This window comes from Cryptotermes secundus, unplaced genomic scaffold (assembly GCF_002891405.2).
Source record: "Cryptotermes secundus unplaced genomic scaffold, Csec_1.0 scaffold465, whole genome shotgun sequence".
Classification (NCBI taxonomy): domain Eukaryota; kingdom Metazoa; phylum Arthropoda; class Insecta; order Blattodea; family Kalotermitidae; genus Cryptotermes; species Cryptotermes secundus.
In genome coordinates, this window is record NW_019738964.1 from 436707 (window position 1) to 451043 (window position 14337).

Below are 14337 nucleotides of genomic sequence, written 5' to 3' on the forward strand. Positions count from 1 at the left end.
ACCAATCCGAACCAGCGTCATAGTCACCCAAAAACGTGACAATATCTACGATTTATGCTGTCTGTACTTCGTTTTACAATTCACAGTAGACTGTCAACTGACTGGGCGACCGTCTCAATCTGCACCGCTCGACAACCAAAGCTACACCTAAAAGTGAATTTTTTTTAACTCGCTTAGTGGGGGGTGGAGTCCAACTGGGGCCACCCGGCACGGCGGCCACTGATTGGCGTATTGTAGCCTGTCCCGGATGATTATGATGATGGAGAATTTGGTGGAATAAAGATTGGCAAGGGAAACCGAAGTACTCGGAGAAAACCCGCCACAGCGCCACTTTTTCCACCACAAATCTCACTTGACCAGACCCGGGATCAAACCCGAGCCTCTGCGATGGGAAGCCCGCGACTAACCGCTTGAATTATGGCGCGGCCTACACCTAAAAGTAAGTAAAGGTATACCTGTAACAGGCCGTGGAGGTCCATAGGGTAGTGAGATGTTGAGGTTCCCACGTTTTCTAGAAAATCGGCTTATAGATGGCGGCAAGGTTGTCAGCCCTACGCGCCGGCCGCCCTTTACCCCCCCATGAAGATTCCCGGTGCTCATTTCTGTTAGCGGCTGAGTCGACCCCAGGGCCATAGTGCGGCTGGAAGGATTAGGCCAATTGAAAAAAAAAATCCAATGACCTCATCGGGACATGAAACCGCGACCTTCCAGCTTGTAGCATAGTGCCTCAACCAACTACGCTACCGCGTGCTCTTGCACCTGGATTCGATAATTAAATACTGAACCTGGAAACATGAAAAGAAGGCCTCTTCCATTCAAGTGAATTGCAGCAGCTCTTTCGAATAATTGACTTCAGTCATGTAGGTTACTTTATGTAGCTGCCAACCTACAAAATATATAACCCCAAATGATGAAAGAAAATGGGAAGGATTTGGCAGCAACCCATCGTGGCTTACTCGAAGCACTCTTTCGACATTTTCCGGAAGGACTGAAGCAAATCACGAAAGATCTCAATGAGGAGACCCGTTATCCCACAGAAGTTCGATGCGTGCAGCTCCTGTATACCAGTCTACAGATTTCTGCTACAAAATCTCGCTCTGTTGAAGTCTCGTAACTGCGAAATTTCGATTCACTGGAATCATATAACGTCGAGTGAGATGGGAACTTGATAAACAAGGTTTTCATGTCCTATTTGAGAGTGTTGTTCTGCAATTCGTGTAAAGTCACTGAAATAAACTATTAACAACCTGAAACACGGCCGAAAACTGAACACAGATTTCCTTCTGCAAAGAGCACACGATAGCAGGAATGTTACTCGTACACAGATGAAGACTTTTCTCCCATCCTCTGTACAAATTGGACGGCTGCCTAAGCGATCCCTGTAGCTTTCGCTTCGATTGATGTTCTTTTTCTCCCCCCGTTTGTAACTGGAACAATATCTGAGCACTTAGGCATTGGCGCCCTGCTGGGCTTGCAGTTTGAGTTGTGCACTTTGCTATCTCATGCTGCAGAAATACAGGTTGCTGTGGAGTTGAGTAAGCGGGTTTAGTGCACTCATGAGAATATAACTGGATTACGAGGTGCGTCTCTCTGATTTCGTATGTGTGACTCTTAACAGACGAATACATACACCTATCAGACTAAGCAGACAGATTCAGCCCTTCCAAGTCCACTGTTAAAAGTCACATTTTCGTGAAACGGAAAATGTGAAAGATTTATGCACATCAATTTTTTTTATTCCCTCAGAGGAAGATATGGGTCTGACACTTCAATGTTTGGGCACGCTTTAGTTATTATATCCATAAATTTAATTTAAGAAGATTTATAAAATGTGGCAGGAAATGATACATTTGTCACCCTCAACCCTTCTTTTATCCTACGTACAATTTGAATTTTTTTTTTTTGATGAAAAGAATGTCTTAGTATTATATTCCCAAAATTCCGTCCGTGTTAATTATTTGAATCTGAATCGAAGAAATTTTAGCTTAGAAATTTATGTGGCATCGAAAGGGATAAGAAGTTGATCATGTGTCATGAGTAGTTGACGATTTGGTAAGAGGACTCTTTCGAAGTACTCAGCCATTTGCCTGTAGAAATCTTGTAGAGATGTAGAATTTTGCAGTCAGGGTAAGACGGGCACTCTAATGGTGATCTTCATAAAAAAAAAGTCGGTAATACTAAGTGGAGACGCAGAAGGGGCTAAGAATGAAGTCATCCGGCCACCACGATTACTGCAAGTATACGCCTAGTTTCTTTCCAAAGTTTTGTGCCCAGTACCATATGTAGCCTTATTCTTTTTTTTTATTGCTAATGGGGTGGTACTAAGTCCCTTGTACTGCGGCCACTTCTGGCCTATTGTGCCAGCCCCAGATGATAGGTGAGGGTGATTTGGAGCAATTGGTAGAATGAAAATTGACAGGGGAAACCGAAGTACTCGGAGAAAACCTGCCCCAGCGCTACTTTGTCCACCACAAATCCCACTTGACCAGACCCGGGATCGAACCCGGGCCGCCGCGGAGGGAAGCCACCGACTAACTGCTTGAGCTATGGCGCGGCCTCTGTGTTAGCCTTATCTACATGCTCATTTGAATTCGGTAACCTCGTCAGAGACTGAAATCCGACATATGTACACAAATTGAATGATTAATTATCATGCGTATGTTGTGTGAGATGGAAGTAAGGTTAGGATATTTGGACTTGGGATAGAGCAAGCGACTGAAACATGAAGACGATTGCATGATAAGCAGCTTCATAACTTCTTCTTTTTACTTTTCATGATCCATTTGGAACAGCGACTAGGCTACGAGTGAACAACTGAGAAACTGGGGTTTGTGTCGTGGCTAGAAGAAAATAACATCTTGAAATTGTCCAGACCCGCACTGGGATTTCCCCAACCTCCTAACATACAGATGCCGAGGATTCTGTAACGGGGACGAAGCGACGGGAGGGGGTGAAATTCATCCATCTAGAACTAAGGTTGAAATGTGTGGAGGTATAACTCCACTTTTACATAAGTCCTCATAGTGTGGTTTAGCAACAGCTTCATATTCCGTACTATTTTTAATGCGGTGAAGACAGAGAAGAATGGGATATTGCAGGTAACGTGTAGTACGTATGAGGCAGATGAAAAGTACTCACAAATTTTTGTTCAAATAGCCTGTAGAAGAACTTCGATGGGAGGATAATATTAAAATGAAATTGATGGAAGAAGATTGTTAATATTTTTTATTGCTAGTGGGGTGGGACTAAGTCCCTTGTACTGCGGCCACTTCTGGCCTATTGTACCAGCCGCAGATGATAGATGAGGGTGATTGTGGAATTAAGATTGACAAGGGAAACCGAAGTACTCGGAGAAAACCTGCTCCAGCGCCACTTTGTCCACCACAAATCCCACTTGACCAGACCCGGGATGGAACCCGGGCCGCCTCGGTGGGTAGCCAGCGACTAACCGCTTTAGCTATGGCGCGGCCAAGATTGTTAATATACGAATGTGTAGTGCCGTTATCTTGTGGGCATAGAAACAAACTTAGGGTTCTGTAAAAAGCGGAGAATATCTTGATTTTCTGAGCCGGGATAGCGCAGTCGGTATAACGACTGGCTAGGGGTTGGACGAGAGAGGGGTCGGAGTTCGAGTCCCGGTAGAGTCAAGAATTTTCTCTTCTCCACGTCATCCACACCGGCTCTGGGGCCCACCCAGCTCCCTATCCAATGGGTAGCGAGGGCTCTTTCCCCGGGGGTAAAACGGCTGGGGCGCGAATCTGACCATTCACCTCCAGCTACTGCTGAGGTCAAGAAAATGTGGCGCTATACATCCACTCCCTCATACGCCTTCATGGCGAAGTTCACAAGAACAACTTTACCTTTACCTGAAAGTTTCTAAAATGATTCTGCTCCCTGGACATAGTTACCATTCAGGTGTAGTGCCAATAGTGTGAATGAAAATATGGGATGCTACGTCCTCGAAATTCTTTAGATAACAACTTTGAGTAATTAACTGTAGCTGTTAAGACTTAGGCATTCTCCTCTGTTTCTTTTATAGGGGTGTCCTAATGGAGGGTTGCTTTCTTTAGAGCTCCTCTGGACACATGCTGGTGTCAACCCCAGCAATAACTGATTCCTAAACACTGGCCAATATCTGTCCATTCTACGTGTACAACTCTTTAAAAAATTTCATCATATAGTGTCTTAACTGAATAAAGATGTACCACGAATCCTTTGTTTCGAACGTAAGCAAACAAATAAAAGAGTAAGGAACACACCAAGAATATTTAACATCTGAAATATTCATGAGCAAATTCTACGAATTGTTCCAGGAATATCAGTTCTGTCAATAAAATAACCGATGTACATAAGCCTAGATATATCTGCTGAGCTATAGAAATATGCATCTGACGGGACCTTTACTTCCAGAACCAGATATTTAACAGTTTTATTCATTTTCTGCTTATATAGACATAAGCACTAGATGCACCATGTACACATAACTTAGTTGCGTCCCAGCATTCCAACCATCACAGCAGGCAACAATCAACGCCGCGGATCCAGTAGCAGGAACTGAGAATTCCACTAATTGGTACTCCGTGCAGAAACAAGCATGACACAACACACCACCACACATCCACTGCACATTCCTACCACAAGATACCAAATCAACAACGATATGCTAGCATTTAACGTCGCATCCGCAGTATATAAGATTCTTGGCCACGCCATAGCTCAAGCGGTTAGTCGCTGGCTTCTCACCGCGGCGGCCCGGGTTCGATCCCGGGGTCTGGTCAATTGGGATTTGTGGTCGACAAAGTGGCGCTGGGGCAGGTTTTCTCCGAGTACTTCGGTTTCCCCTGTCATTCTTCATTCCACCAATTTCTCCACAATCACCCTCACCTATCATCTGGGTGCTGGTACAATAGGCCAGAAGTGGGCGCAGTACAAGGGACGTAGTCCAACCCCACTAGCAATAAAAGAATATATAAGATTCTTCACCAACTCAGTGTAATGCACCCTATATACACCCGCATAGCCTGTTATACAAATGTTCCCTGTTCCCGTGCACTTCCAGATAGACTAGGCTCATGAATAATATAAACTCTCATAGACATTGACCACAGGGAAGACCAAGGCGTAGGTGGGTGGACAATATTAGAATGGATCTTAGAGAGATAGGATGGGATGGTATGGATTGGCTCAGGATAGGGACCGGTGGAGGGCTCTTGCGAACACGGTGATGAACCTTCGGGTTCCATAAAATGCTGGGGAATTCTTGAGTAGCTGCAGAATTGGCGGCTCCTCCAGAAGGGCTCAGCTCCATGAGTAAGTAAATAAGTATCAAAGACATTACATTGCTTTTGTCACTTAATTGTACTTGTCACCATTCCTCTAGCGCAGTTAACAAGCTCCGCGTTATATTTCGTCTATTCTGTTTTAATCTCTTTAACAGTTTGAGAGAAAACATATTTTCCGTATGTTGTATTTTATTATTTTTCTGCTTAATAAACGAATTTATTACAAGATTTTAATTTTAAAAACCTGTCCATTTCACTCTACTTTTCATTATTAATAATGTATTTTATTTATTTATTTACGAATAACCAAATGATGATGCAAATGGCGGAAACATGTAGAGGATGAGTGAGATAATGAACCTGATTAATCATTCATAATTTTAATGATCTTAATAGAACTTATTAAAATGTGATTTACTTTGTTATTATGTCAGGAGCTCCCGTACCTCTGTGGGGATACCACATTACATAATCGTAGAGTTGTATGCAGTCTGTTCCGTTATACTTCACATTATTAGAGAATATTTAAAATCAAAATATATCACTGAACTATCATTGAAATTCGTCAAATAGTTTCGGAGCTGAAAGATGCTTGTTGACGCACGGAAAGGTGTGATATCAATATTACACGTTCATTTCATAAAGTTTATGGAAGGAAAATTTCCTTCTGCAGAATATTTATTGTGTTATAACCTTTACATTATTGTGTAATATCTAAGTGTTAAAATAGAATTAAATAATGGAATTGATCCATTAGAAGATAAGAGATATAAATACTGTAGAAGTGATTCCTCGTAGGCACTTCACAGAATGAGTCTGTTGTTTCATCTCGATGAGAAACACCAATGCGGTGTACATTTCTTTGAACGTGTTAATGGAATTTCCTTTTTATTTGCTTTTATACCTAGGGGTACTTTGTGACTTGTAAACCCACGCGAGCTCTATTGCCGCAGAACGCCGGAGTTTCCTCGGAAATGTGTTGACTTTTCGTCCCCCGCCTCTCTTCCCAGAACAGTGGATGTCACCACATTCAACTCATTGCTCTGTCTGTAAGGCAACAATGAGAACCCAATGTCTGCATGACATGGCTGTTCCAAATTAGTTTACACCACGTAAGCTGATAACGACGTTTTCAACTTGGGAATATTTTCGTAATGCGATTATATTAGTTAATTCCTTGCTTTTAAAGATTAAGGTCTGAAATATTTCCTACAACGATTAGTTTGTATTGCAGAATGTGCAGCTTTCATTGTTAACATTCACTTGTTGATCTTCTTGGTTACGAGCACGGTTTTGTGCGATTCACACACAGGGGATTCGAGCTCAACTGGGGACGCTGCTGATTTCGCTTTATTTCTCTTGTGTTGGTAAATGCCTCCTCATACGAGCGTACCCCTTCGTGTGGGACTTCCCCACAGCCTGTCTTATGCGTGATTCGGAAAAAAAACAGTTGTACTTGACGAGGCCAAAGCTTATTCAGGGTAGATGATCTCTGGTAAGAATAATAATAAATATAAATTTAGGATGGAGGAAGAGCGGGAGGTGTACTTATTTCTACTTAATCATGGTTCTCTGTGTTTGTAATACATGCATGGGTCATATTTAATACATTTATTTTGGCCTGTACTAACAGTTTAAAGCCCAGTATTTCTACATAGACGACGGGCTTTGAGAAACTAAAGATCTATATTCTGCCACGTGGTATATTTCTGTATTTCGTATGATACAATAAATAGCTATTGTTTCCCAGAGCAGCATTAGCCGGTTAGTCTTTGTAGCGGAGGCGTAATGTGTTTCCCGCGAGGTAGGAATTAAAATACACATGTTGGTTAGGAAAAATCCGAAATTTAATGGATTAAAATCGTTCTTAACACTCTCTGCTCCAGTTATTCCGAATTTATTATTCACAGTTGTACTCCACATGTACAACACGTGCAGTTAAGAGAATGTCATTAAAATAAATAGATTTTGTATAAAGCTTATGTACTAGTGTTAGATGCGAAAGTGGGCCTTGTGCAAGCCGCACACCATAAGATCGATAATAAATTACGAAAAATGGTCTTTCATATAATTTTATAATCATATAAAATAAAACTATTAAATTTCATAAGGAGATAATAAATTTTTACAGAAAATATACTGAGCAGTTATATTTGGGTAACTCACTTTGTTTGAACTTCCCGACACACAGCTTCATTCTTTGCCTTCTCATGGCTATTTCATACACACCGACCCCACAGTAAACAAACAGAACATATAAAATGGATCACAATACTTTCATCTGGGAACAGGAAATTTTCGAAGGAATATACTACAGACATCTTCATACAGACCCTGAAAAGCGATGAAGACGAATTCTAGGCTCATCTTGAATTTTATAAGGGGAACACACTACTTGAAATCATTTTGAACCGCTGGTGTCATCATGGAAAATGAGACATGAAACTAATATTTAAACCAGAGATATGGTAATATGGAAAGTAGCTGCTTAAATGTTAACACTATAGAATACATGGAAATCATTCCGATACATTGGAGACCACTGAAAATAGGGCGTACGAATGAACTGTGTTTACCCCTGGTGCTTTGTCTCTTCTCGGCAAAGTTGACTGCTGTTCACTCATATGTGTGCAGTCTCAGTGGCATGCGAACTGCATGCCTTCAGAGCAGTGCTCTCGGTACGGGCTCCTTCAATTAACATAACATGGTTTACAGAGTACGCTATATTTTATTTGAAGAACAGCTTACCACATTCCAGAGGCCACGTTACTGAAATCTTGCTCGTGTGTGTGTGCAGAATGTTTGTATGAGAAATTCCTGTGTCTGAGAATGAGTACCTCAACATCAAACCGTTGATTCAGAGTGTCTGAGAAGAAAGTGCTGAGCAGAATATTTAGATCTGAGGAAAATAGAGAGAAGAAAGTGCTGAGCAGAATATTTAGATCTAAGGAAAATGGAGAGAAGAAAGTGGAAAATGGAGAGAAGAAAGTGCTGAGCAGAATATTTAGATCTAAGGAAATTGGAGAGAAGAAAGGGGACTGAGAAAATGCACAGCAAGTTTAATCTTCAAAATGTTATTAAGATTCTAACACCAGGGAGAATGAGATGGGATTGGAGTGTACCACTGATGGGAAAGTTAAGAGATATGTAGGGAATTATAAGAAAGCGCCCAAACAGAAAGGACCACTTGCAAGAGGTGCAGGTATTGATCTTAGAGAAACAGGATTGGAGGTGGCGAGTCTGTTCTACTGCCTCAGAATGGGTTAGAGAGGGAGTTCTTGTAGACATGACCTGCTAAGACACACTCAGCTTCTCGGAGAAGACCCAGCATCATGTTGTTGAACTATTTATGCTGTTTTAATTGAACAGATATGTTTTTGCATACCTCGTGGCAGTATATAACTTGCGCTTGGCAGAGCTCATGTTGAGAGGCATTCCGTTGAATGTCCACTGTACTGAAAGAATTCAAACATAAGTTATAAATAATAATGCAAATCCACTTTACTCAACTGAAAACATGAGTGCCGGGGAAATCCATCGTGAATCATGCGTGGTGTACGACCAAAATGTAATGAGTGAATGATCTGTAAGACGGTGGTGTAGAATGTTCAGAAATGGGCGGGCGAGCAAATGTCCACGATGAAGAGCGAAGTGGTCGATGATCTGTGGAAGGTGATGATCTTGTTCAAAATGTTGAGAAAAAAAATTGTGAAAGGCGGCACTTCACAACTTCAGAACTTTCATGTGAATTTCCACAAATTTCACGCTCTCTTCTCTACAAGATTCTCACAGTTGGACCAGACTACCACAAGTTTTCCGCAAGATGGGTTCTGAAAATGCTCAAGGCTTAGGCCTTGACTTTTTATAGCGATAACACAAAGATGGCGAAGAAATTCTCAGTCACATCGTATGACTAACAGGTGACGAAACCTGAGTTCCATTTGTGAATGTTGAAACCAAACAGCGGCCAAAGCAGTGGGGATGCACACACATTCAACAAACAAGCAGAAGTTTAAACAAATGTCTGCCTGCCGGGAGGCTGATGACAACTGTTTTCTGGGACAGGAAAGGAGTGCTGATGGAGGAATTCATGCAACAAGGGACCACAGTGACGTCAGAAGTGTATTGCGAAACACTAAAATAACTGCGTAGGGCCATTCAGAACAAAGGGGTTGGAATGCTGACATACGGTGCACTCGTAGTGCTTCTTCCTTACAATTCACGTCCTCCTACAGCTGCTAGCACTGGAGCACTGCTAGAGTATTTCAACTGGGAGTTGTTTGAGCACCCTCCTTACAGCCCTGATCTCGTTCCGAGCGACTACCACCTGTTTATCTGCCAGAAGGACCGGTTGCGATCACAGCACTTAAACGATAGTGAGGAATTGATGAAGGTGCCAAAATGTGGTTGAGTTCACAAGCCGCATATTTTTGACACAGGCGTACAAAATCTATCCCCCAATACAAGTGCCTCAGTTCCGGTGGCGACTAAGTTGAGAATTAGCTTATGTTGTATGTGCGTTTCTCTTTGTATGCAATAAAACGTTTGTTCTTATTGCTTGCTTTATCAACAGCTCACCGAGGTTACTTTCCGGATAGCCCTCGTATTAGAACCTATATGGAGCGAATAATAGAAAACGTTTTTCCTCAAGTTCAGTAGTTTCATTACAAGCCAGACCAGAGAACACGCCACTGGATGCACGTTCTTTTCTAAAGATCCTCAGGATATATGATTTATAGAAGTAAATTGTAGTGTAGGTTGAATTGTTTACTTTTACAACCCCTTTACCTCCTTGTCAAAGAGAGGCTGACGTATGACATAAAATCGCTTTGACATTCGAACATGCACTCCCTGGCCTGGCAGAACAGTTTTCGCTAACGAGTTCATGTTCAGTGGAGCATGAAGTGGGTAAAGCTGTGCCCCGACTCCCTCAACTAGGTTCCTAATATTTCCCACAATATTAATATGAGTTTTCTTTTGTCTTTATGGCTCTCGTTATGGTTCATGATCTCATTTTAATTTCATCAGTTGTTTTGAATCGGGCACCAGTTCCAGGCACTATTCACGAGTTAACTTTGAACGAGGCCAAATGTCTCATATCGAGACTCAAGGATTGGTGATAATTATGATAACCTGGATGACATATCACAGAGCAGGCGGTATTCGGGATATAACTCTGTCACAATTCATTAGATGCCTATCATTTTTGGTAAGCTGGAGCTAGAGATACCTACTTCGAATCTCGAACAAGAAAGTAGTTATAGTCACAGATGTCTTCGTGGGTTTCTCAGTCCTACTGAGTAGATTCATGAGCCCCTTCCCCATCACAGTATTAAAGAACGTGAGTATCGCCCCAGGATACTCTCCTTCAATATCCCGGGCTAGGGATTGGCTATCCTCACTAAAGATTTTTTTTTGTGATTTCCTTAGTCATTCAAAGAGAAAATGCCAGGACAGAACGTAAACTTAGTTCATTACCGCTTCTTTCCACCTCCATTAAAATTTATTATTTGCTCATTACCATAAAATCAAATAATCTGTAATCTGTGTTGATGATATCGTTGTTAAACACAACAAAAATTCAATAAATAAGTTAGGTTATAATCAACTCGGGAGTTAACATTCCATTATGGTTTAGATAGTTTAATCAATCTTCTGTCTTGCGTGAAATTTCTCTTCAACATATGCAATGGTTTTTTCCTGCCTTGATGGCCATAATCATAAAAGATACAAAGCGAAGTGCCCTTACACAGTACACAAGAAACTAATTTAATTCTGTTTCTTACATTTCCTATTGCATCCCCCCCATTTTCACTATTCAATAAATATAGTGAGGGTGATGGAATTAAGTTAAATGAGATGGACGGAACTGTAGCATGCGTGTGAGAAATGATAAATCCATACCGAATACTAGCCGGAAAACCAGAATGATAAAGATTTCTTCTCGGGGGATTGAAGTGCAAATGGGAGAATAATATTGACACTTTTCTTTAATAAACAGGACATGAGATTTTGGGCTGGATTTATCTGGCACGTTAAAGTGACCATTGTTGGACTGTCATGAATACGGCAATGGACTTTGTGTTCAATAAAAATGTTAGAATTACTTGGCCAGCTTGGCGACTCTCAATGCTCCATGGAATTAGTTCAGTTCTGGTGCATCTTCCTGTTCTCCCCTCCATAATCATTTTATCCGTGGTTTTCTTATATCACAATATTCCCGTGCATTCTAACGAAATTTTGGCACTACGCCATTAAATATTTTGTTCAAACGGTTTAACAGCTTTTATCTGTCATAATTTTCATTCGCGGAATAAATAGGAGCATTTAGCGTCTACTCGCATCTTTGTTTGTGACCGTGTCTAACCTGGTGCATAATCTGCATTTTCCGAAAAAAGTTAGTTTCCACTGCTTGGATTTCAGTTGCTAACCATTTTTATTTTTCCCACCTTAAATTTCGTTTCCTTTTGCTATTACGGAAACTGCCGGCATTTTATAGACAGATTCAGAGACTCTCGTTGGAAGTAGCCACCTAAGCCTCGGAGCAGGAGCATGGCCTGCTTGACCAGAGGGATGCTATCTGCTGACAACAGAGATACAGTGTGATGGAGAATAAATAGCCAGATGGCATGATCTCGTCTGTGGTAGGAGAAACGTTTCCCAGTAAAGGAATAATACGCATAAAGGCAAGGAATATATTCGCGCTGAATGTGAATAAGAATGCTTTCTTTCCTATACAAGTATGACATGTGGCCGGTCTTGTAACTGCTGGGACGCCACTGTGTGAGTGGGTTGGATCGATATCTCGAGCTCGGCTGCGAGGGTTGGTACGACGCTGCGCGATGCGAGAGCAAGCGGGAGCGAGCGGGAGGTTGGTTTTGAGACGACTGCCAGTTGGAGACGAACCGCCCAGCCCTGCGTAGACTGTTCAGTCATTCCTACAGCACGTTAACCTCGCTAGCCTGCCACCTCAGCCAGCACTGGCATTGCTTGTTATTCGATCAAACGGGGCGCACAACACGCTCCTATAACAGCAGCCCAAGACAAGATTGTACAGTGATGAGTCGTGTGAACAAAATGTGCATTGATGTTGTGTACTAGTTGTTTCTGGATGCGGACCGAGCAGTGGTTGTGTAAAATTCATGTTGAAGATTTCGTGATTTCTTTGTCGTTTAGTGAAGTGTAATTGATCTTCGATTTGGCATAATTTAGAACAACGGGTTACAGTTCAGTAAATTCTTTCCCCAAAACAAATTTCTATTCCTATTACAAATTGAGTCATTAGTAACACTGAATAACATTCCTGTGTCACGATGGGTGCAATTTCCTCGAGACTTTCATATTCATTTGTGTCTAAAGAAATTATTTGAGTGCTTTTTGTGACGATTAATGTGATTTGATAACTTTAAATATGTTTATAGAACAAATGTGTTACATACAAATTACTCTCCTAAATTATTCATAACCGTTAATTGGGTAACCCTGTGAAACTCATATATCCTTCCCCAAGTTAGAGTATCGTATCTAATTTCGTAGATAAAACTTTCTCTGTGTAGTAAAACGTTTAACTGCTGCATGTTAAATGAAGTTATATTAAGAACAGTATGATTTGTGACATGATTAGCGGAAAATTGGGTTATGTTACAGTGACATTCGTGACTGAGGACCCAAACACAGAAGAACAAATTCACGGACTTGGGTTACTCCACTGTGCGTCGTGTTCAGCCATGAAGCCACTCTCGCTCTAATTTACTTCTGCTGAACCATTCATCTAGGATTCAAACCCACAATTAAGGATTATAACATTTTTAAAATTATATATTGCTACAAGGCTAAACGTTTAATAATAATAGATAACACATGAGAGATAACAACGTATGAAGTGTTGTAAGAAAGTTGGCGTATTATCAGTGGTGTTCTCATGTTACCCAGTGAAATAAGTGAGTGACAGTGCGCAGTTAGAAATGAGAAGTGAAGACTTGATTCACTTGTGAATTTTTATTTCTCCTGGAGGATTTATATAAATCTGACCCTACGTTATTACCCGTTTGACCCACCGCGATGATGGCTTGTGGTGAAACAACGGAAGGCACTTCTACAAGCAGGAGGAGGGGGACGTCATCAATCATTCTCCTTCTGCTGCTCTTCTGTCGGGACTCAGGTAGGGTGTCATCTCAACTGCTGTGCTTTGACAGTTGTGCCCAATAGAGCAATTTCTGTGTTACCTTTAAACAAGGCGGTGTCCCGACATTTGTGACAGTCGGCAGCTCTAATGTACTCATGCATTTAGCTACTGTTTTATAAAAGTTGACCATTTTGTTGTTCACTTATTTCGACCAATTCGATAGTAAATGTTGAATTTTACTATGGCTGCCGATACGTCTGACTAGGGCAGCTTTCGGATTTCGACCCTGCGGTCCATGAGATTCAGAGTGACACAACGAAGTTCATGAACAATCGTGAATAACTTTAATCATTTCTGTTCAGTCTGTGTAATTGTAACGTCTTCAGATTTTCATAAAATGAGTTAATTTTATGTTGCAAATAAAATCATTAGACGTGTTAACAATAATAAGCAATGAGGGCAGTATAATATGGGACAGATGGGGCAGTAATTCATCGATACCTGCTACACGTCTATCGGACTTCTCGACATAGAATGTTGTAACCATTCAGATGGGGTAAATCTGATATTGGTTACTTACAGTACTTTGTTAAATTACCCCAGTTACACAAATATTGTGATTCGTTTCTGGTTCCAAGCTAGAGTTTTTACAGTAATTTAAATTGTGTTAATTTTGAACTTGTTGCAAGATTTGAACACACTCAAAGAGTACTTGCACGTGGCACTGCCTGGAATGACTCCTGTTACAGAATTCTCCCATTGCTTTCTACTCATGTGTACACAGAGTGGCCCAAAATTCAGGTTACATGAAATATTCCCTCATATTAACGGAAATTTTCAGATATAAATCTGCCAGTCGATTTGCAAAACTGTATTACATTGTTTTGAGTTTCTTACTGAACATGGAGGACCTCATTTGGGGGGGGGGAA

The 14337-nt window shown here is 41.2% G+C and overlaps 1 long non-coding RNA gene across 1 annotated transcript in view; it reads left to right on the plus strand.

Moving 5' to 3' along the window:
- The window catches only part of LOC111871469, a 398884-nt gene extending 385445 nt beyond the window's left edge, over positions 1 to 13439 (plus strand). Inside the window, exon 5 of the long non-coding RNA XR_002844026.2 lies at positions 12930 to 13439. This is a non-coding gene — a long non-coding RNA (uncharacterized LOC111871469). The remainder of the gene's footprint in view (positions 1 to 12929) is intronic.
- The last annotated feature ends 898 nt before the right edge of the window (positions 13440 to 14337 follow it).